Source organism: Tachypleus tridentatus, chromosome 6 (assembly GCF_004210375.1).
Source record: "Tachypleus tridentatus isolate NWPU-2018 chromosome 6, ASM421037v1, whole genome shotgun sequence".
Classification (NCBI taxonomy): domain Eukaryota; kingdom Metazoa; phylum Arthropoda; class Merostomata; order Xiphosura; family Limulidae; genus Tachypleus; species Tachypleus tridentatus.
Genome location: NC_134830.1, coordinates 64,096,985 through 64,119,156, shown reverse-complemented (window position 1 = coordinate 64,119,156; position 22,172 = coordinate 64,096,985). Strand labels below are relative to the sequence as shown.

The following is a 22,172-nucleotide window of genomic DNA, read 5'->3' as shown; positions in this document are numbered from 1 at the left end:
TTGAGGTCATAGTATCTGTTATTGACCTAAGATTAAACATATATTGTTACTGGCGACTAATATATTGTCTAACATTTCGGATTCATCAGGTGGTACAAAGTAAAAATGGTTTTACTTCTTGTCAGCGATAAAAATTCAGTATCCATTCAATAAATGTATCGAGCAGTTGGGAAATAATGTTAGCACGTTCACGAATAAATATTTATAAATTTTTAAAACAGAATTTCCAGACACTGTATATTAAGCATGAGGTATGCAAACCTTTCTAAGTAAACCAACCTTGTCTCACTACATTATCGGATTAGTGTAGGTGTATAAAAGTGGTTATTTAGTTACACCTGATCGATAAACTTAGTTGTACGCGCATATTCGTAATATGAATTTTAACAGTAAACGTCTAGAAAGAGGCATCGATATTTATAGAAAGAGTCATTAAGACTATTTAGTACACTATAGGAGTGCGTGTTTATTCATTACTTGGAACAACTAACAAATTTGTATTTTGTAGGCTTTAAAACTGTGGTTAAATGCCATAAAAAGGAACATTTACCACTTGAAGACTTTAAAAACAAGTACGAACTAAGATGATGCGATTAAAAACTAATAATGTTTCTATTTAGTAGTGAAACTATGGATGAGAGAGCCGAACTAATCGACCAGTAGCTTATGTTAGTAATATTTTATTATTTGATGTTTTCTGATAAAGTAAGAGGTGTATTCTTTCAAGTTCCTCCTAACATACTTTCGAACAAATTACCCTACGAAAACGAGATATGGTTTCACAAAAAAAAACTCGCAACTACAGCAGAACTGTAAATAATTAAATAATGAAAAACATTGTTTTAGCTAAGTATACTAGTCTGTGCCATTACAAAACTCCTTCGTACTCGCTAATTAACTTTGAATTAAATTTAAAGTCGTTAGGAAAACATACATTTTTGTTGTTGTGTTGTTAAATTGTCAAATTCAAACTGAAAATAGAAACTTATTATTGACACCCTCCAGTGATTCAGCGAAACGTCTAAAGACTTATTAGGCTAAAAAGTGGATGTTGATACCCGCGGTGGAACAGCACAGATAAGCCATTGTGAAACTATGTACTTAAGAACAAATAAGTAAGCTTTGTATTTCGATAAACTTACCATATTGGGCCTAATTATGGAAAAGGAATGGGGAGATTTATTTGAAATATAGGTCACAGGAAACATTGGTTTGATGATATTTTGAAAATTATTAGATATTGGTATCCAGTAGTAAAATATTATATTCAGAAACTGAAAAGGCTTAGTCGTAATAAAACATACAAAAAATCTAGAATAAATTCCTTAATACGATTTTAAATAATTTTTTCTTGCCAAGTGTTCTATTTGAAACATTTTGTGTTATGTGAATAAAACATAACTAAGACATATCATAAAATTACCTTTCATCAAAAATAAATGTGTAGCATACAAATATATCAAGTCTGTTATGACAAATATATAACCACCACACACCCCTTTTCTGTAGAAAATACGGGCATTTATAATTATGTATAGTGGTCAATACGTCCATGTCCATTTTTGCTTTTTTACACACTCTTTGAATAACAACTCTACTATACAAAATTATATATATATATCACAACTAACGTTTGGCTTTAACATTTGGGCGTTGTTAACCCCCCTATGGCGTGCAAAAGCTACATAAATACATGTGTTATATGCATATATAATGTACTTGCACTTTCAATCGTATAGCCTTTGTACAATATCACCATGAAGGTTTAGCTGTTCTTCAGCAAACAATTACATTTTCAATAATTCAGTCTTGAATTACGTTTTCATAAAGCGTATAATAGCTGAACACAATTAAACTTTGGGAGTTTATTTCAAACTGAAACGAAATACAATATTGTGATTGTATGCTAATGAAATATATTACAAAGATTATTTTTTAGTTTTTGAGGGATTAAATATAATTCAATATCCAGAAATATTTTTTTCAGTCCAACTATATATACATATATTAAATAATGAAATTAAAAAGAAATAATGTCTAACACAAACTACGTGACCAGTCGATATGTTAAGTTTGTGAAGTGACATTAGAGCACTCTTAATTAGAAAATAGAAAAACAAGTAAGAAATGTATGAAAGGCATTACATATTCAAATGTATGACAAAAATTAAAAAACGTAATTTTTATTATATTGGTTTAATTAAACTAAAGACATTGTGATAATATTAAGACTTGCTGCTTTATGCTTTGCCCCCGCTAGTACAGCGGTATGTCTACGGATTAACAACACTAAAATCAGGGGTTCTATTCCTCTCAGTGGTCTCAGCGGATAGCCCAATGTGGCTTTGCTATAAGAAAACACACACACATAGGCTTTATGCGTTATGAGGCACTGTAGGATTTTCATCAACTACTTTCTTCAATTTGGTTTGGTGGTTTGAGAGCAAAGCCACATCGGGCTATCCACTGTGTTATATCCTGAAGAATCGAGCCCCGGATTTTAGCATTGTAAATTAATATACCTACCGCTAACCAACGGAAAGATCACTTGAACTGTAACATTAACTCATTTTGACAATCGTCGCATTTTAGCATTTCACTTCCCATTTTATGGTCATCAACTTTATTTACACTGTGTATTTCCATCATAAATTTACTTTTACCGATGAAAACATAACGAATTATTGTTTGTCACTATTATAAATAACGCGAAATATTAAGAAAAAATATTATGTTCTGTTTGTTTCCTGGCAGTGTCTATTACTTTCTTGCTTAGCCTATTTCAGTTTATTTCTTTTTTCTCACATCTCTTAGTCATCTTTTCTTAGTTGGACTCTAGTTTTATATTCTCTTTTCTGAAACCCGAGCCGATACCGTTATTTCCTTTCTGACCATACATATGCATCAGTTTATAATGTTTCGTAATGACAAGGTCTTGTTATCTCCAAACTGGATGAACTAGAACGGCTCTAGAACACTCTAATAATTATTGTGTTTAAGATGTAATATCTTAAATATGAGATTATCTCTAAAAGCAGTCTGCACACTACATATCACTCACTTGGTTAATATTTTTAGTTTTTTTCATAATTTTCCGATGTTTGCTGATAGGAATATTTCATAATTATGTACGAAATATTACATCAACAAGTCTGTTAGCTTAAGCAGTTCAAAAGCATTAACTTAATCCTCAAATATTATTGGTTTAAAAACTTGAGCAAGTACAGATTAGAGAATAATCGATCGGTATCATTGGTTCATTATTATTTTTTATGAACCAATGATTGTTTTGTTTGTTTGTTTTTTATTTCGCGCAAAGCTACACGAGGACGATCTGCACTAGCCGTCCTTAATTTATCGGTGTAAGAGTAGAGGGAAGGCAGCTAGTCACCATCACCAACTACCGCCAACTCTTCGGTTACTCTTTTACGAACAAATAGTGGAATTGACCGTCACATTTTATAACGCCCCACGACTGAAAGGGCGAGCACGTTTTATGTGATGGGGATTCGAGGAAGCGACCTCGGATTACGAATCGTGTGCCTTAACCATCTAACCATACCGGGCCTTGTAAAATAATTATTTGTTTTGGAATTTCGCACAAAGCTACTCGAAGGCTATCTGTGCTAGCCGTCCCTAATTTAGCAGTGTAAGACTAGAGGGAAGGCAGCTAGTCATCACCACCCACCGCCAACTCTTGGGCTACTCTTTTACCAACGAATAGTGGGATTGACCGTCACATTATAACGCTCCCACGGCTGGGAGGGCGAGCATGTTTGGCGCGACCGGGCTGCGAACCCGTGACCCTCAGATTACGAGTCGCACGCCTTAACACGCTTGGCCATGCCGGGCCTTGCAAAATAATACACAATGTTTCGATTATCGCTGGTTTCACTAGTAGTAGGCCCGGCAAGACCAGATGATCGGAGCGCTCAACTCGTAATCTGAGGGTCGAAAGTTTGAGGCCCACTCACACTAATCATGTTCGCCCTTTCAACTGTAGGGACGTTATACTGTGACTGTCAATCCCACTATTCGTTGGTAAAAGAGTAGCCCAAGACTTGGCGGTGGTGGGTGGTGATGACTAGCTGCCTTCCCCTCTAGTCTTACACTACTAAATTAGAGACGGCTAGCGTAGATAGCTCTTCGGTAGCTTTGCGCGAAATTCAAATTAACAGAAATAACAATAACACTAGTAGTGATGTCTGCTAAGCACCCAGGATGTTAAATCGTTATAATGTATTTGCCAATGAGTGTACTCTCGATTTAAATATTCTTTCATAACTATTAGAATAGTTATATACTAATAAAAGATAAACACGAGTTGAACTCAATATAGGTTTTAATTTTAAATAGTGCTTTAATCTGTTTATATTTTATATCTATATGAGATTGGTTATTTGTAAATGGTTTGTAACGTATTAATTCATATATATGTATATATGTGTTTACGTACGAAACTGTTCACTACCAAACGCGTCAGTTTCTTTGTTAACCTGAAGATGACCTAAGAAGGTCGAAACGTTAATGTGCACTTTCTTTTAATTAAACTTTTAATATCCATATCAGGCGTCTTTAGAATACAGTTTCAGAAGGTTTTAATGTTAGGAGTTCTTATGTGAATAAATACACAAAGTGAAAAGTAAATATTTACTATATCATGCAGTTAGCCATGAGTTTGATGCTGCTGGTCTCATAAATATATCACACATTAAGCAAATTAGTTTAACGTCGTGTTTTGCTGTTATGAACCACAATGAATGATGAACACAATCAGTAGATTGAGAGTAAAACTTTTGTACACGTACTCGAGGTGCTCGATAAATAACACTTGCTTTTTGTAATAGTGTTGTTGTCATTATGGAACGTGTAAATTACAGTTTGTTCCGTTATATTTGCCCTTTAAAACCTTTTTCATAAATATCTTGTTAATCTAAATTATATGCAGTTTAAACTATTGATTTTAATATTAATATCACTTGTAATTAATAAGCATCTTTCACTAAAACTTGTAGACGATTTGAAGAAGATCGCCTTGTGGTCATTTCACCGCGTGGAAGTTTTAACGAAGTGTTATAAGAGTAATGTATTTATGACGCTTTACGATACATCTTAATCTGTGGTGTAAAGAGAACTAACTGGTGCTTAATTGAATTTATAAGCTTTTGAACAGGAATGTATCGTTTATACATTACTGTAGTTTCCATGTATCTAACGTTTTATACAATAGTTCCAAAGAAGACTCAAACCTACGTTAATAAGTTAAAGTAAGGCTATTTCTAACTCAAATCTTCGATTTTTGCTTTATTTCCAAGATGTATAGTCTTCAATATTTGTCAAATTTACCATACATTACAAAATTGACTTTTCTGCTATTCATTATAAGACATCAGATATAATCGTAATTGGTTTTTCGTACAAAGGAAAAAATATATGAGCAAGATAGCAAAACTAATGTGGGATCAACGGCAGACAAGCATACTAACTACCGACGTCAGCATTGGAAAACAAGTATTCAAAAGAGCGTTGGTATTCATCTGTGATATTACATTTTCACGCCAAAAGAAATACCGATAGAGCTGGTTATCATAAAAGGAATACTTCGTGTGTTTAGTTAAGTTGTATATTTAGAAGCAGACATTATATCGAGCATATATGCCAACCTACTTGTATATGTATTACTTGTGTGACATAGCAAACATTTAGTAAACGCATCGTGAATTGTCAAGATATATATATAAAACGTCAATGTTTGTGAAACATTATGTTCAGGAAGTAATCTAAGAACCACACTGATTAAATGTGTTTCCACAAACTGTATTGAAGTAAAGGATTCAGAGATGTGAAAATGAAATGTTTTATTATAGATTTATCCAGACAAGTAAGTAGAAACCGAGCCAGTCTCATTAAAAGTGTGTTGAACTAATTGCACCACAACGTTTTCACTGTTTTATTCAAAACTTTTGGAAATCAATATGTAATTTTATGTTCTTATAACCATTGTGCATGTATAATCATGAAATTATTTCTTATAGTTTACAAGCGTATAATTTTGTGATTCATGAATGTAATTTAAAGGTTTCATTTTTGTTCACATTATCAGCTGAAAGGTAACTATGCTATAAATTAGAATCACGTACATCTTACTTGTATTTTCTTTAGAAAAAGCACCTACACTGACCAAAATATTTCACGAGCAACTACTTATGCCTGGGAAGCCGGTTTCTCTCAAGTGTGTGACCACAGGATCTCCTCTCCCTCAGGTGTCATGGACAATAGATGGCGCCCTCTGCCCTCAGATCGTCGAATACAAACTGGAGATTTCGTCCACATGGACGGATCACTTGTCAGTTATGTTAACATCACAGACCTAAGAATTCAGGATGGAGGAAGTTACCAGTGTCAAGCCATGAATGACGTTGGCATATCAAACCACGAGGCAAGAATTGATGTGATCGGACGTCCGTATATACGTCCAATGAAAAACTTAACTGTTGTTACAGGTCAAAATCTTGAAGTCAGATGCCCTATTTCAGGATACCCAATTGAGAAGGTCTACTTCAAGAAAGGTATGCTTACTCCCTATTTTCATTCTAGAATGACCACACGAACCGTGAGCACGTCCGCAGAGAAAAGTGAAATTATTTTTGGCAGTTCGTGCAAAGACATTTTACTAATTAATCTCATTTATAGTTTCACTTTTCAAATTTTTACACATACACGTAACATATGAATCTGAAAAACGAAGTTATACTTAACTCTTTACTTCTATTCACACATGTATGTAGTATATATATATAAAGTAACAGTAATACAAATTTTAAAATGTTTCAGTAAATAGTGGAAACATTATAACTTGATTAAAATGAATTATTTCTTGACAGTTATAATTAACTATAATTTTATGCAATTTCTAAAACCACTGTTTTGAGACTATTCTTGGCTTTATCTTTCATCGCAGGACATTAATGTCTCATTTAATTTAAATACAAACTACGTTTTATCTTCTACTAACTTTATTTTCTGTTTATTGCAGGGTACACGTCTATGCGTGTTTAAACTTATAGCATACAAAATATGACTGTTTTCTGAATCTTACTTAGTCAGTTATTACAAAACCTCTTCATAAATAAAGCCATGCAATCAAGTTCGTAATAAAGATGAAAAAATGTATTCGAAAATTTATTATTATAGTAAAACAGCTCTAATAATAAAACTATTTTAATATTACTATTGTCTTGAACCAAATGGTTTATGTAGAAAATCGATACAATTGTTATGCATCTTTTAAAGACTTACGAACGTAAATAAACAAGGCTAATATACATATATATTTGTGCATGTAATATAATGTATATATACTGTACATAAATGTTGATTATTTGTTATACTATTAACATATACTTCAAGTCTAAATCAAAAGACACCTAAGTAGCAAACAAACAAGAGCTCAATACAAGTACATAAATTATGCAATATTCGAAGGAATAAGTTCTTACGAACTTAAACCACTTATCGAATGGCTATTTTCTAAATTACTCTGATGAAACTAGCTTTCCAAGAGATCTATACTTTGAATTTGGAGCTTTGAACTTACGTCGCTTAATGAAATGCAGAACCAAATCAAGTCTTTATAATTTGTTTGTCTACTAGAATTAATTTGAAGGCAAATAACCAGTAATCATTACGTGACTTTGTTTGAAAACAGTACAGCCTCCATATCCGTTCCTTCTGGTTAATTAAGTTAAATCCAGCGTGGTAATTGCGTAAAAGGCAATTTTTAAAAACCTAATTAAATCCCTAAATTCTGTTTACTCTTACAAACTGTACTTAATTTCTTTAGTCAATACTGCTTCCAGTAGGCTGCATCTGTAATGTCACTCTTCTTTAACCGGCTTGCAACTCAATGTCTGAAACATTTAGGGAGTGCACTGTAAATTGTGAAATGATGATTTCACGTTTCGTAGGGTTAAGAAACTCGCAAGCTAATGTGTAACTGAAATGTTCTAACGTAGGTTTGTGCTTTCACATCAAATACGCCAAAGCCCCATGAATAGTATATTCACTGAATCATTTATTAAGATTTTATTATTTGAGCGTCTGAAGTCTTCGTTACAATATCATTGAGCCAAAAAGCGGTAAAAGGTTGGATATTAATTTAATTGAGACTGGGATTATAGTTTGAGAACATAAATTTAAACTTTATATTACGTTATAGAAGAAAATTCTATATCATATTTTCACGATACCCTTTACTATATATTTCCTTAAATTTCCTTTTGAAATATTTTAGACAACAATTAAATTATGGATCAGAAACCTCGTATATCATGTTCACTCACTTTTAATTTATTGTTAAGAATAGTTCTATAATACGACCAACAAGGAGCTCTCTTCGAACCCTGGCTCTGTGTAAACATCGACTTTGTTCTAATGAAATAAGGTCGCTATTTTCAAGTTCCCCGCTTGTACAGGTTTACAAGGTTAAAATAAGGGGTTCGATTCCCCTCGGTGGACTCAGAAAATAACCAACTGTGGCGTTGCTAAAAGAAAACACACAAACACACTATTTTTAACGACAGAGGTAAACGTTCTGCGCAATATGATTAATTAAAAAACACATTAATTTTGAGCAATAAATTTAAAATATCCTGGTTAATTATTAATAAACTCTTGCAAATTGCTTTTGCATACTTTTTAGAAACTTATATTTTTTAATGATTATAATAACATGGATATACTGGCAAAATTCATACGAAATACCTTACCTGTTTTTGTTTCCATTTCATTCGGTAAATCAGTTTACATCCATATGTAAACTATATAAACATACATATTTATTTATTTATTGACTACAGAGACTTCCAGATTTTTCACTTCTTCTTTTTGCAAACATTTTCCTAGTTATCAAGATATAATGGTGAAAAACTGCGATATTTTTATCTATTTGAAACATATTATATCTTTAGTTTTCAATAATTATATTTGATAGTTTTAACATGTAACTACGAACTTATTTCGAAGCTTCATTTCTTATTGTTTAAAGTTCTAGACTTTAAACTTTATTATTAAATCCAATTATATTAATTTATTTTTGTTTTTTTACAAATATGTATTTTATGTATTTTCATTTTAAAGTTGTTTAGTCATTTTCTTTCATATATTTGTTTATTATTTTTCTCAATTACATGTAGTATGTACGAACCATTGATACGAAACTATCCCTATAGATGAATTTTCAAGAATCAGTACATGTTCAAAAATTAATTATAACTATTGTTACAAAAAATATATTCCAAAGGTTGCAATTTCTACGGTGAATTAATTACTTACTTTTAGTATTTAATTTGAAACACTTGTGTAAACTATTATGTTTTTTAATCATTTGTAGAACATGAATTGTTGTTACATTCAGACGGTATCAAATATAATATTTAAATAAAAAATCTGGCAACTCTAGTTGTACCTGGCTGATTCCGTTATACAATACCTAATTCTTTCCTTACGTTTAGGTTTACTGTGTAACTTATTTTGGTAAAATGGTTTCCTAATTAATCTTATTAACCCCTTGTTCTAAAAGAATCGTTTTTCATAGAATAATTTCGTTAAAATGAAAGTGATTATTTATTTGGTACCTGTATAGCCGGTCAAGCCATTCCATCATCGTATGGAAACATGGTACAGAGAGACCAGTCTCTAATAATCCATGACGTAAGAACAGAGGACGCTGCTGTTTATGCTTGTGTAGTTGAGAACGGACAAGGAGAGAGCGCAATAGGAAGCTTCGTTTTGAATGTTGTTGGTAAGTAACGAAACACAAACTAATATTTTTACGCATTGTGGGCCAGAAACTGAAGAAATGAGAAGGCACCAAAGATCCTGAAATGACTTCGTGGGAATACTTTTTTCAGAGAAAAATTATTTCAATTCTGTAAAGAAGTACACTATACATACAGTAGACTAGAACTGGGAAATGAGTTCTGCATTTTGTTTGTATACAGTAGACTGGAATAGGAGATAAGTTCTACATTTTGTTACTCTATACATACAGTGGACTGGAATGAGGGGGGAAAGTCTTACATTCTGTTCCTTTTTATATCATGTTAGTTAGAGTCATGTTTTTATATTATGTTAGTTAGTCATGTTTTATATCATGTTAGGTAGAGTCATGTTTTATAACATGTTAGCAAGACTAATGTTTTTGTTTCATGTTAGAGTCATGTTTTATATCATATTAGCTAGAGTCATGTTAGCTAGATTAATGTTTTTGTATCATGTTAGCTATGATCATGATTTGGATCATTCCCATCTAACTGTAAATTATAATTAGTAGTTTTGGTATGGAAGGTTAGGAACTGAAGGACTTTTGTATTTAATTTTACTACATATGAAATATTTTTATGTAGTTCTAATCTAGTATTCTATGTAAAACCCAATAATTATTTCGTCTCTTGTGTCTTTGCTGTATTTATCTATTATACAAGTGCAATTTTTCTGGCTATAATCTGGTTGTTGGATTTACCCTATGTATGTGTGGATTCAAATGCAATAATGTAGGCGTGTATTTATACCCATATACTTTATTCATAATACATTACGACTTAGTAAGAAAAATAATTTTATCGTGACAAGCAATGACGTCAGCGGTTATTTTCCAGTTAAAGTGTGTATTTTATCCTTAAAATCCGTTCGATTAAAGAGAAAATAAAAAACTAAACTGGACGAGTGTCAGTGTCATAGAAAGTGCTGCGTTTTAACTTTCTGTGAAATTCGTATTTCGTTTTCTGAACCTCTCGTTAACTCATTACTTCACAATGAGTCACATAGTTTTGGTAATAATGGTGTTTTAACCTTACACTCGTGTTGTTTACCTTCTAGACGTTCTAGGTGATATTACCACGAAAGTTCCAATTCTAGGGTAAAACACCGTTTCATAATAGCAAATCTTAAGCCAATACAATTTGGCGACGTCATATGACGTGACTTTTGTCATATGGATGTTCAAAAACGTGCACGTGCCCTCTTTTAGATCATTCTAGAGTAATGCAAAAATAAATAAAAACTAAATTTAGAAATATCAACTTCCATCACTAATAGATTTGATTTGCAAAATATCTACTGTTCTATATTATAAATATACTAACAATAGATGTGACCTCTCATTAAAGCCATGGTTAATGGATTTAATACCAGAAATACATTTTCTTCCGATAACATATTTAAAATTTACTTAACTTTGGACTTATTCAATTTATTATTGTATTTTTTACACTGATATTTCCATTGAATATTCATTTACTTAATACGTGACTTGTGTTATATTTGGGTGTGAAAGAATGAGCTAAAATATTACAGGAATTCGTAACACCAACCCAGATTTGGCGTCTTATAATAGTGCACGATTTGATTGCCATGCATATACAGTAGTAGGTAAACCCACTCTAAAGACAGAGCTACAAATATAACTATTAAGAGGTAACAGTTATCCAAATTCAACTATATCAAGTTATGGTATTTAGGGAAAGTTTTCTATTTTTATAAAGCAGTAGAACTACTTTACAATAGAACATTGTATACAATTATAAATACATCTTACTATATAAAAACAGTTTGCAGTTTGGATGTGCTAAAACGGTGGGACAACGTTTAACACCTGCATATATGGACACCTAGTTTGTTTGTTTTTCGAAAAGGGGATAAAGTAGGGAAGAACTGACGAAACGAGAAACGTTTTTCTAAATAAAAACAAGTTTACAGTGAGGTAGACACACACCCCACATACGCATTTTTCCCTCTGATTAGATGTTCTTGCCTATATACTTATAGTTCACAACAAACTTCACAGCATTGGCCTTGAGTACAATTATGACTGAAATAACATATCAATAATCTTTCCGAGGAGATTATTAATGCAGTCAAATTTCTAAACGATGTTGATTCAAAATACACAACGTTTCTAGAAAATAAACATTAAACATTTCCAAAAAAGTGGGAAAATACTCGTACAACAGAGTTGTTAGAACCTAGACTAATGTCGTCATGCACAAAGTGAATGAGGTATTTACGAAAGAGAAAACTCTTTCCCAAAACAATCCTCTACAAAAAAAAAACTAGACACACTTTTTGCTTTCATTAACAAAATATGAAATTAATTGTTTGTAGTTGGCAAACTACTTACAAGTCGAACGTCTACAGCCATGTCACGAAGTTAAATATTTTTTCATGGGAAAAAAGGTCCAAAGAAACTGGAGCCACTACAATCCACATTCGTTCACATACATGTCAAGTTTTCTAGTGCAATTGTGATAGAATTTAGTATTTTTTATCCAATTAAACGTGCTCTTGAAAGTGGAGGATCTGCGGAATTTTGTCAAAATATGTGATATGAAATTAACTGTCTTTGTCTTGTCTTTCACATAAGCTGGTTACAATGGAACTGAAGTAACAAACAATAATCACGTTCGACAAAGGAGGAGATAACTTCAAAATGAAATATGGAGTAGCTCTCATAAAATGTTAACTTTAGTACTACCACCCTATAAATGAATTTTTTTCTAAATCTGATTTTGACTTTAGTCTTCCTTTGTTTCTTTTTTCATATTTTCGTTAAGAAATACATTTAAGACTTTATGATCCACTATGTTTTAAACTTACATTATAGATTACTTAAAATGCTAGTTGTAAATAAAGTTGTAAATAGTTGTAAAAAAATAAATAAACTTTATCCCAAAGAGCAAACCTTTACAATAAGTTTATAATGTTGACTTGTAAGATCAAAGTCCTTTCCACAAAGAGAAAACACCGCTCGTTCGTGGATATTGTTAGATATATGGCTAATCACGTTTATCCGTTTAACTTTCTTTTTTCTCAGAATTTTAAGCACATCAATGAGCAGAACGACTAAAAACCTTATCGACTAAAGCATCCAAGTAACACACAGATCTGGTAGTCTATCCTTAAAAATGGTACTTTATTTCTTTGTTTGATCATCTTGTTGAACTCATACAAGACTTATGAAATATACATATTTATTCATTATTAATCTTTTTTTGTGAATCGCAATGTAAATTCTCTGTCAATTTTGTGATCCATAGCATATCTTATTTTGTTTTCGAAACGTATGATAATGCTTTGTTTAGTTAGAAGGCATAGGGATGAGAAAATATACTGCTTTAAACCAGAATAAGCAAATGATACACAAATCGTTTTTTCTCCTTTGCCAAAACAAGTTGATTACAGCCACTAATACATAAGTAATACATATTTATTGTGCATGCCTTCTGTTTGTTTTTTTGCAGCTGCTCCAGTACTTAGTCCAATCTCATTTCCTAAAAATTTAGAAGAAGGCATGAGAACGTCAGTCACGTGTACAGTCTTGGCGGGTGATCCACCAATTAGCTTAGCTTGGTTCAAGGATGGTCAACCTATACAACATAATGATGGCAATACGAGAGTAGTGACTATTAGCGAATATATCATTTCCTTAGTAGTGGATAGCGTCCATCGACGGCACAGTGGTAACTACACTTGCATTGCAAGTAACATGGCAGCATCTGTAAACACTACAGCTAGTATGATTGTACGAGGTAAGAAGTGATATAAAACAAGCTAACTGTGATATTACTCAAACAATATAACACAAGCTAACTGTGATATTACTCAAGCAATATAAAACAAGGTAATTGTGATATTACTCAAGTAATAAAGAACAAGCTGATTGTGATATTACTCAAACAATATAGAACAAGCTAATTGTGATATTACTCAAACAATATAAAACAAACTAATTGTGATATTACTCAAGTAATAAAGAACAAGATAATTGCGATATTATTCAGTATCAGTTGTGTAGTCTTTAAACAAATATTATGTTTACTACAGTGAAAACTAAACTTTTTAATCATTGATACATTACCAAACTTTCTGTTTTGTGTTTGTGTTTTTGTACCTGAATTTCAGTATGTTCTCTAATGAGGGATGAAAATATTGAAAATATGAGTGTAATGTTTAATATATTCTTATTTCATAGTTTCTGAAGGAGTTCAACATCTGATCGACATTCGAGATCACGTAACTTTTAACCGTTCGAGTTCTAACCGACTGAAACATTGGATCTTTAATACTTATAAACCCAAAACCTAATCCTAACTTTATCAGAACAGTAGGAACTGCAGAATATCCGTTATTTTAACAAAATATTTTTAAACATACGGTCTTAAAGCAACTTGATTACGTCACCTTTTCTGTACTGCTGTTGTCTTCAGGTAGGTCAGCGGTGAGTTTGCAGACTTATAAAACTAAAGTTCGAGGTTCGATTCTAGAGACAGCTGTAATACAGATAGCATATTTTTTAGCATTGCGGGCTTAAACTGTTAAAACTGGTTTTCGATACTCATGGTGAGTAAAGCACAATCAGCCCATTCTGTAGCTTTGTGCTTAACTACAAACAAATGTAGCATTGCCCTAAAGCGAATCATAAAATTGTTTAAGCATTGTAGAAGGTGTGAAATCGCATCAATAATGAGCTCAGAGCATGATGCAAAACACAAGTACGGCTGCAAAGTTTCTTTCACTGTTGTTGTTCTCAAACAGCAAGACAGTGGATACACTGTAGGATCCTAAAGGATTCCCTTAGCGACTGAAAAAAAGTGTAATATTACAGTACTTATGAATAACGATATTCTAACCCCAAAACATTTAGAAACCTTGTTTATATATGAATATAAAGAAGAAAATTTCGTAAAACGAAGAATTCCTCAGCCATATGGTTCTGGTGGCGGCAACTGATAACTTTAGCCTAAAGTCAGATACAAACATACCATCCCAACGATTTTAACTTTGACTCAGTTGGATTTCAATTTAAGGAGGGGAAAAAAGGGTGTCTGTATTCAAAAACGTAGAAGTAATAGGTGTTATTCTTCAAACAATATCTTATAAGTAAGGTTCTAGATGAAATAGCCTTACAGTTCTTCCATCAGCCATCTTTTCAGAGGATTAAAAATAACGTAGACAAATGTGGTTAAAGAAATTTCATCTAAAGATTAGAACATTAGACCATAAGCTAATGATATTTTAAATAATAGCCAGCTTGAGGAGGGTTAGACCATGCTTATTGTGCTTTTGAATACGCTGTATCCGTACATTATCCCCAAAGCAGGTACATGTGCATAACTATTCCATAATGCTTTGTTCTAAATATATCCCATAAGGCGTAATAAAATAATAGGGTTAAGCTACAAGCTTTCCATGCGAGTAACATAAATGGATATTGGAATTACTCTTGACTGGTTGATTACTTTATTTTTCAGACACAGTTATTAATATTACTAGTCCTCATATTACTAAAGTAAAACAAATTAGTGGGCCGGGCGTGTCCAGTGACTGACAGTCAAGGCTGTAGATCGAAAGGCTTAGGATGTTATTACGTGTTCGCCGTCCTTGCCGTGAAACACGTTCCATATTTTCAACGTTAGGCACGTTTATTGGCTCGAAGACAAACAAAACCCTTGTGGCGGAAAGTGCTTCTGACTGTTTGCTCTTTATCTGATTCAGTTTAGAAGGCTGTGGATGGAATAGCTCTACAGTCCTCCCATCAAACCTTTAGTCTTTCACTTTTGCAAATGGATGCCGATTTGTACAAAATGCCAAATACCAAAATACCAATTTTTAGGTATTACAAAAAATTATCTACTTTGTATAAGATGAATGTAAGCTCAAAATATACATTGCATAAAAAAATACGTTTTCTGTGTGTGTGTTTACTTTTCGTAGTATAATAATATTCTATTTTGCTCATACAACCTATTTTAGCATCACCCCGCTGGAGGTTAAAACCCATAGGAACTTCCACTGTATTGGGACAAATGGTAAGACTGGAGTGCCAAGCCAGTGGTCAGCCGAATCCTGTGATTCGTTGGAAATACAGCAAAGGTAGGTAGCAGCATTTTTAAAACCTCGAGCGATAATCCTTGTTGTACACTTAAAGATGGAAAGTCCAAAGCTACGACTAAAAAAACTTGTTTACTTTCTGATGCAACTTTAATCTCTTGATACATATAGCAAAGGTGTTGAAACACATTATACAGTCCAATATTCGCACCTTTAAAGTTTCCCTGCTGTCTTCTTTGTTAGGAACTATTGTTATGGTTTCTTTGAATAAAAGTTGTTCCACGAAGGACAAGAGCATAAGATATTGTTTGGGGCATATACAGACATCTTAGAAGGGATTGCTATTTTCAGTCGTAAAGGAAAATGGAGATATAAACAAAACTACTTACGAAAAATATGCATCATTGCATGAACTTGCCGACTTATCATTTATTCAACGTCAGAATAAAAGTAATCAACTACATACGGTCTTTTAGAAATAAAATGGTGTCTACAAGTAAAGAAAACGGGTTGACTTACAAATAGTACATGGAATAAAGTTATAGAAAACTTCATAAATTTGAGGAATTTAAATTGATTGATATGACAGGAGATTTACAAGATTATAGAGGGTCAAGAAAGTGAGTCAAACAGAAAATTAAAACATCAAAAGGATGTATAAAAAATGGTTGGCTGAAAATGTAAAAAATATCAGTAAGGATTTCTTTAAATATATTAACAGTAAATAAAATTTTAGGATGGGGTAGAACTCTTGAGGGATAATAAAGGAAGATTCATATTTGATAATTATGAAATGGACAGGTTATTAAATTCTGCTTTTTTTAGTTTTTACTAACGTTTTTACTAACATAAGCAGTATTCTTGAACAGTTGAAAGATGGAAACAATATTGTACAAGACTGCATTAATTTTGAGCTTGTTAAATAAGAAATGGTAAATTTAAAAGACAAAAAGACTGCTAGGCAGATAATATTTCCTCCGAGGGTTTTGAAGACGGTCAAAGAGTAGATTTTTGAGTCATTTTCTACTATTTCTTCTCAGTCCTTGAATAGTGGGCAGGTACCAGAGGATTGAAAGTTAGCTAATGTTACTCCTCTTTTCGAAGGAGACAAAAATTGTCAGTGATTATAGACTAATTAGTCTTACATTGGTTGTGGGAAAAGTTTTAGAAAGTCTGATAAATGATGCTTTGCAAGGATGTATATTTGATGTGTCTGGATTTACAAAAAAATATTTAAAAAGGTGCCACATAAATGAGTTGAAAGAAATATATCCATAGCTGTGAGGAATAATTTAACAAATTGAGCTCTATATATCTACATTTGCATCTACAGTTTCTAGAACATATAGGTTTAGTGTTTAACTTTCATTGACTTTCATCATAAACCTGTTTCTTCCATTCCTTCTCCACGTTTTCTCTGACTATTTGCAACTTAAAAGATACAAATTTTAGACAGAAAAACTTTTGCCATTTCCTTTTATTTTCTTGAAATAATCGTGATGTATCATCTCCATTAAAGCCAGCCTCAAAAGGCAGTGTATCACTTTCTTGAATTATTCAACAATCTGAAGGAAACTTATGTAAACATTTTACTGCTGAGGATCTGCAGAGTACCTAAAGTCTCCGCCACCTTTCAAGCAAATGACACTTACTTCCTAATCTATTACACTTTTTCTATTCTACATCTGAAACAAATCATTTTTACAGTTGTTGGTTTAAACATTTTTACAGTCATGGATATATATAAGATATTAATATCCCAGCTATCAACAACTTAGTCAGTCTATTAAAGTCCTAACAAATGCATAGCTAGTTGTTCTAACTCACATATCTACGAAGTCTACTATTACCTAATGAAAACCTAGTATTGAAACTACTTTGAAGCTTTATATGTTTTAAATTAAAAACATATATACAATTAAAGTGTAGCATTGACATGTTATTTGTACTCGTTGGATAGATGGTCACTAAACGAACAGAAAGATGATGGACAAACAAGCGGATGTACAGGTTTATGTCCAAACATGTAGAATTCCTAACAGTAAATCTGTTCCTAGACAAAATACTTCTTTGCATTAGAATAAAAGAAATGTTCTGTTATATTTTTTACTCATAGCTTAGATCATGTGTACGTGGCCTCCGAGTTCTGAATTTTATCAACTTTTTTGACTTTACATATTAGATAAATTCACCAATTATCGCTATTTGTGCTTTGAAAGGTATCCCTGCCAATAGAAAAAAAAACACGATTTTGAACAGTAAAATCGAACATTAAAGTCATATTCAATGCTTGATGTATCTTAAAGGAAATGACAATGTTCCACAAACCCAATTAAGTAGCATCATATCTGATATTGAATTTTGGATCCAAAAAAGTATCTGTGTAAAATTTTGTCCTTTTGTCCATCGAATAATGAGTTTTTAAAAAAAAAAAACAATTGGGCCTAAGAGACTGATGTGTGTAATACTATAATCATACAATTGCCAGTACAAGATAGAGTTTTCAATATTTTCATATAAAAATGGGACACTTTTAATTATTGTCCATGCTCACATTGCAGATACTTTTACAATGCTTACATATGCCATTTATTTTCTAATAGCTTGTGGTCTACTTGTATTCTGAATTTCTTTGGAAATGGGCAATTAAAAAAATTAAAAGAAGGATGATATGAATAGATGCAGACACCTTTATTGGTTGTTTTTTTGTATATATATATATATATATACATAAAAACAGAATGGAATTTTAATAGAAAGGAACCACACTGCACTCAGTTTCCTTGTTCAATACATCAAGTAGTGAGTATTTCCAAAAAACGAAATTCCGTTATTCTTATGCTATAGGTTATGTAATGAGGTTAGCATAGAAACTCTTTTGTATGTTAACTTCAATACGAAATAATCACGAACAATTCAAACCAATTTATCAATAACAGGTTAATTGAAGAAGTCTGGACTATAGTAATAAAGCATGTTATGTTAATGGCAAAAGATTCGTTACAGACATGTTTATTATCAGAAGTTGAATAAAAAGAAGTAAAACATTTGTAGTGGAATATCTCACTCATTTTGGATAATGGTTTTAATGTCAGACGTTGTTTTATAAAAATGAATATACTGAGTTGTATAGAAATTTTGAAAGCTTTGTTCCTGATTTCATCAAAAGAAATCTAAATCTCATGTTAACATCAAGTGCTCCTCATCTCTTTAGGGTCTCATCTTTGCTTCACATAGGACACTCTAAAATGCGGTAAACTCTTCAAACATATGGCTTCCCTCTTCATTTTATCAATAAAAGCATAAAAAACAAATGATAAGATTTTTTAAAAACTAATCGTATGTTCAGTTCTGCCTCAATTTGTTGAAGATTTTTTTTTTAAAAGATAAACTTTTTCAGCTTCTAAGAAGCACATTTCTTCATATTACTCTCAGCATTGTTTGCAGGAGCACTTTTAGACTCTTCATTTTGTTTTCTGCTAAGGACAAAATTCCCAAACTAAGGAAGTCGCTCACTGTCTACCCATAAAATTGTCCTATGTGCTTTCTACGTAGGTGAAAAATGCATATGTTATCCTCCTTAAAAGACGAAGTCTTTACCTTTTTTCTTTTGTTTTTGACGTAAGACGTTCGCATATCAAAAAACATTTTGGGTGATTAAGGCAATATGCCCTACTATTAATATTCATTACGCTTCTTTTAACTTATTAGCGATTACATTTGTACATAAGTTAAACACCGAAGAGTCTCAGTAGCCACAAATTACCTCTTCTTATCGCATAGGTTAAACGGCAAATAATCTTAGTAAACAGAAACCCTCTTCTTATAAAGTAAGTTAAGAACTGAGTCCTAAATAAATCATGAAGAACCTCCTTAGATCAAATACCCTCATATCATGATCTTTATATTAAAATTATTCATCGTAACCTCAGACCACAGGTTTAGGTTTTGTTGTATGTTTCTGCAACTTTCTATTTCAACACATAGTGTAAGCTGCAAAACTATCAAGCTTGTCTTTATCTATAACTTCCACCAAAAATTGATTAGGTACGTATAGACTGATCCTCAACCACTTTATCAAATTTGCATGTAGTTTATGAATACATCTCTCAAAGATGTACTGTGTTAGCATATTTTTGGCAAAATTAAAAGTTTGTTTAGTTATATTAAGACAATCATCTAGTGGAAAGAAAATGTGCCAAGTGGACAATAATAACGAATAAACTAAATATAGCAGTGAAATAGTTTGGGCAATATTGTGATTGTTATCACAACAGGAGAAATGTCATTAATGGCTGGAGTTCAAACGTCTGTATGCTCTTCTAGTATCTACATTAGAATATAAACAGTAAATTTGCGATGCACTAATTCATTTGTTGTTCTCTCACAAACTAGGCCCAGTATGGCCAGGTGGTTAAGGACACTCGACTCGTAATCAGAGGGCTGCGAGTTCGAATTCCCGTCACACCAAACATGTTTGCCCTTGTGATTTATTTGCTAATACTGCAACAATTAAAATGTTCATTGTGTTGGTACATCGGGTGATTGTGTTTTTTTTTGTTTTAATCACTTCGAATGAATCATTTGTCGCTGGAGACAAGTACAATTTTAGTTTTTATTCTTTTTCAGAGAAAAACTCTCCAGATTATGAGAATGTTATTAGCGGCCCACATAAGCACGTACTGGAAAACGGTTCTCTCAGTATAACTGGAGTTATGACGTCAGACTACGGCTACTACCTGTGCGAGGCAGACAATGGTGTGGGATCGCCGCTAACGGAGACTGTTCAGCTCCAAGTTCATGGTTGGCAGTAAACATAATCCGAAACGACTTAGTTGTTGACTGATTATATGATTAATCGCTTTAATTCTACCATGTAAAGATACCAATTTTATGCGAGCATGAAATAGTAATAATTTTATAAACCTACCTTGTTTGTTTGGAATTAAACACAAAGCTACACAATGGGCTAGCTGTGCTCTACCCACCACGAGTATCGAAACCCAGTTTCTAGCGGTGCGAGTCTGTAGACACACCGCTATGCCACTAGGGGCGTTATGTACGTGCATGTGCGTGTGTGCATGAGCAACATTCAAGATGAAAAAACGATAGGTTATGAATGGTTAATTGAATTAAAAGTAATTAGGATTCATTGTTTACAAAAATCGACTCAGATCAAAACTGAATTTCACTATTTAGCAGATTAGAACCATTTCCATGTTGGAATATTAAACAACTTATTGCTTTAGATCTACTTAAAAACTCTTATAGCTTGTTTGTCTTTTGTAAAGCGCCAAACAATGCAATGGACTGTATGTGCTCTGCCTATCGCGGATATCGGAGCCCGATATTTAGGGCTAAAATTGAAATTACTTACCGCCAAGTCATCGAGGAGCTAAACGCCTACAGAAAAGAATCTACTTGTCTAAACAACACCTCAGAAACTTTATACTGTTTATATATCAAGAGGTCATTATACAAATACAGTAATGAATCAGATACTTAAAGTTTATTCAACTTGATTTGGATTTCAGCTTGTGGTTATATTTTCAATCAAGTATGTGAAAATACAAAAAAAGGTTATTCTAACATAATGAAATATATTCCATGGATGCCTGCCTTTCTCATAACTAATCTACGTTGTGTTCCAACATATATAAAGATATGTTTGTTTATATTTATTATAATTTTACCCCCCTTCCCAGTAGCTCAGTAATAAGTCTGCACGCTTATGACGCTACAAACTTGGTTTTGATAGCCGTAGTAGGAACACTACAGATAACTCATTGTATAGTTTAAGAACAATCTAACTAAAAAAAAAACTCATATATATTTTTAAAATAGTTTCTACGTGGTAAAGAAGGCCATTAGGCTTAACTAATCTTTCTAGTCATCCGTCAAAAAACAAAATGTTAAATATAAAGAAACGCAAAGTAAAAGTAATTTGTGCTCTACTCTTAACGTTAAAATGATTATACTGAAACAATTTCTATATTTGTTTACACTTACGTAAGTAAAATTACTATATTCAAATATCTGGCTAAAACCTTCCTTTATTTTCAGTATTGGCTAATCTTATGATAAAAGGATTACAATTATGATGTTTATAAATCATAAAAAATTGTCTAATTGCCAACAAAATAATTTTTCGTTGAAAAGTTTAACACTGTTCAAAAGTCAAAGTAACAAGAAAGCCCACTGTTTAAGTTAAGGTTTGCGTTCTCTGAATTATTTTTATAACTCCTTGTTATTTGATTTTGGTTGATTTATTGATTTAACAGTTT

The 22,172-nt window shown here is 32.3% G+C and overlaps 1 pseudogene across 1 annotated transcript in view; it reads left to right on the top strand.

Annotated features, from left to right (window-relative positions):
- The window catches only part of LOC143252690 (cell adhesion molecule Dscam1-like), a 117,808-nt pseudogene that overhangs the window by 49,131 nt on the left and 46,505 nt on the right, over window positions 1-22,172 (top strand). Inside the window, exons 7-11 of the transcript XR_013029106.1 lie at window positions 6,163-6,569; window positions 9,644-9,802; window positions 13,299-13,586; window positions 15,811-15,930; window positions 20,518-20,691. The product of XR_013029106.1 is annotated as a cell adhesion molecule Dscam1-like (transcript). The remainder of the gene's footprint in view (window positions 1-6,162; window positions 6,570-9,643; window positions 9,803-13,298; window positions 13,587-15,810; window positions 15,931-20,517; window positions 20,692-22,172) is intronic.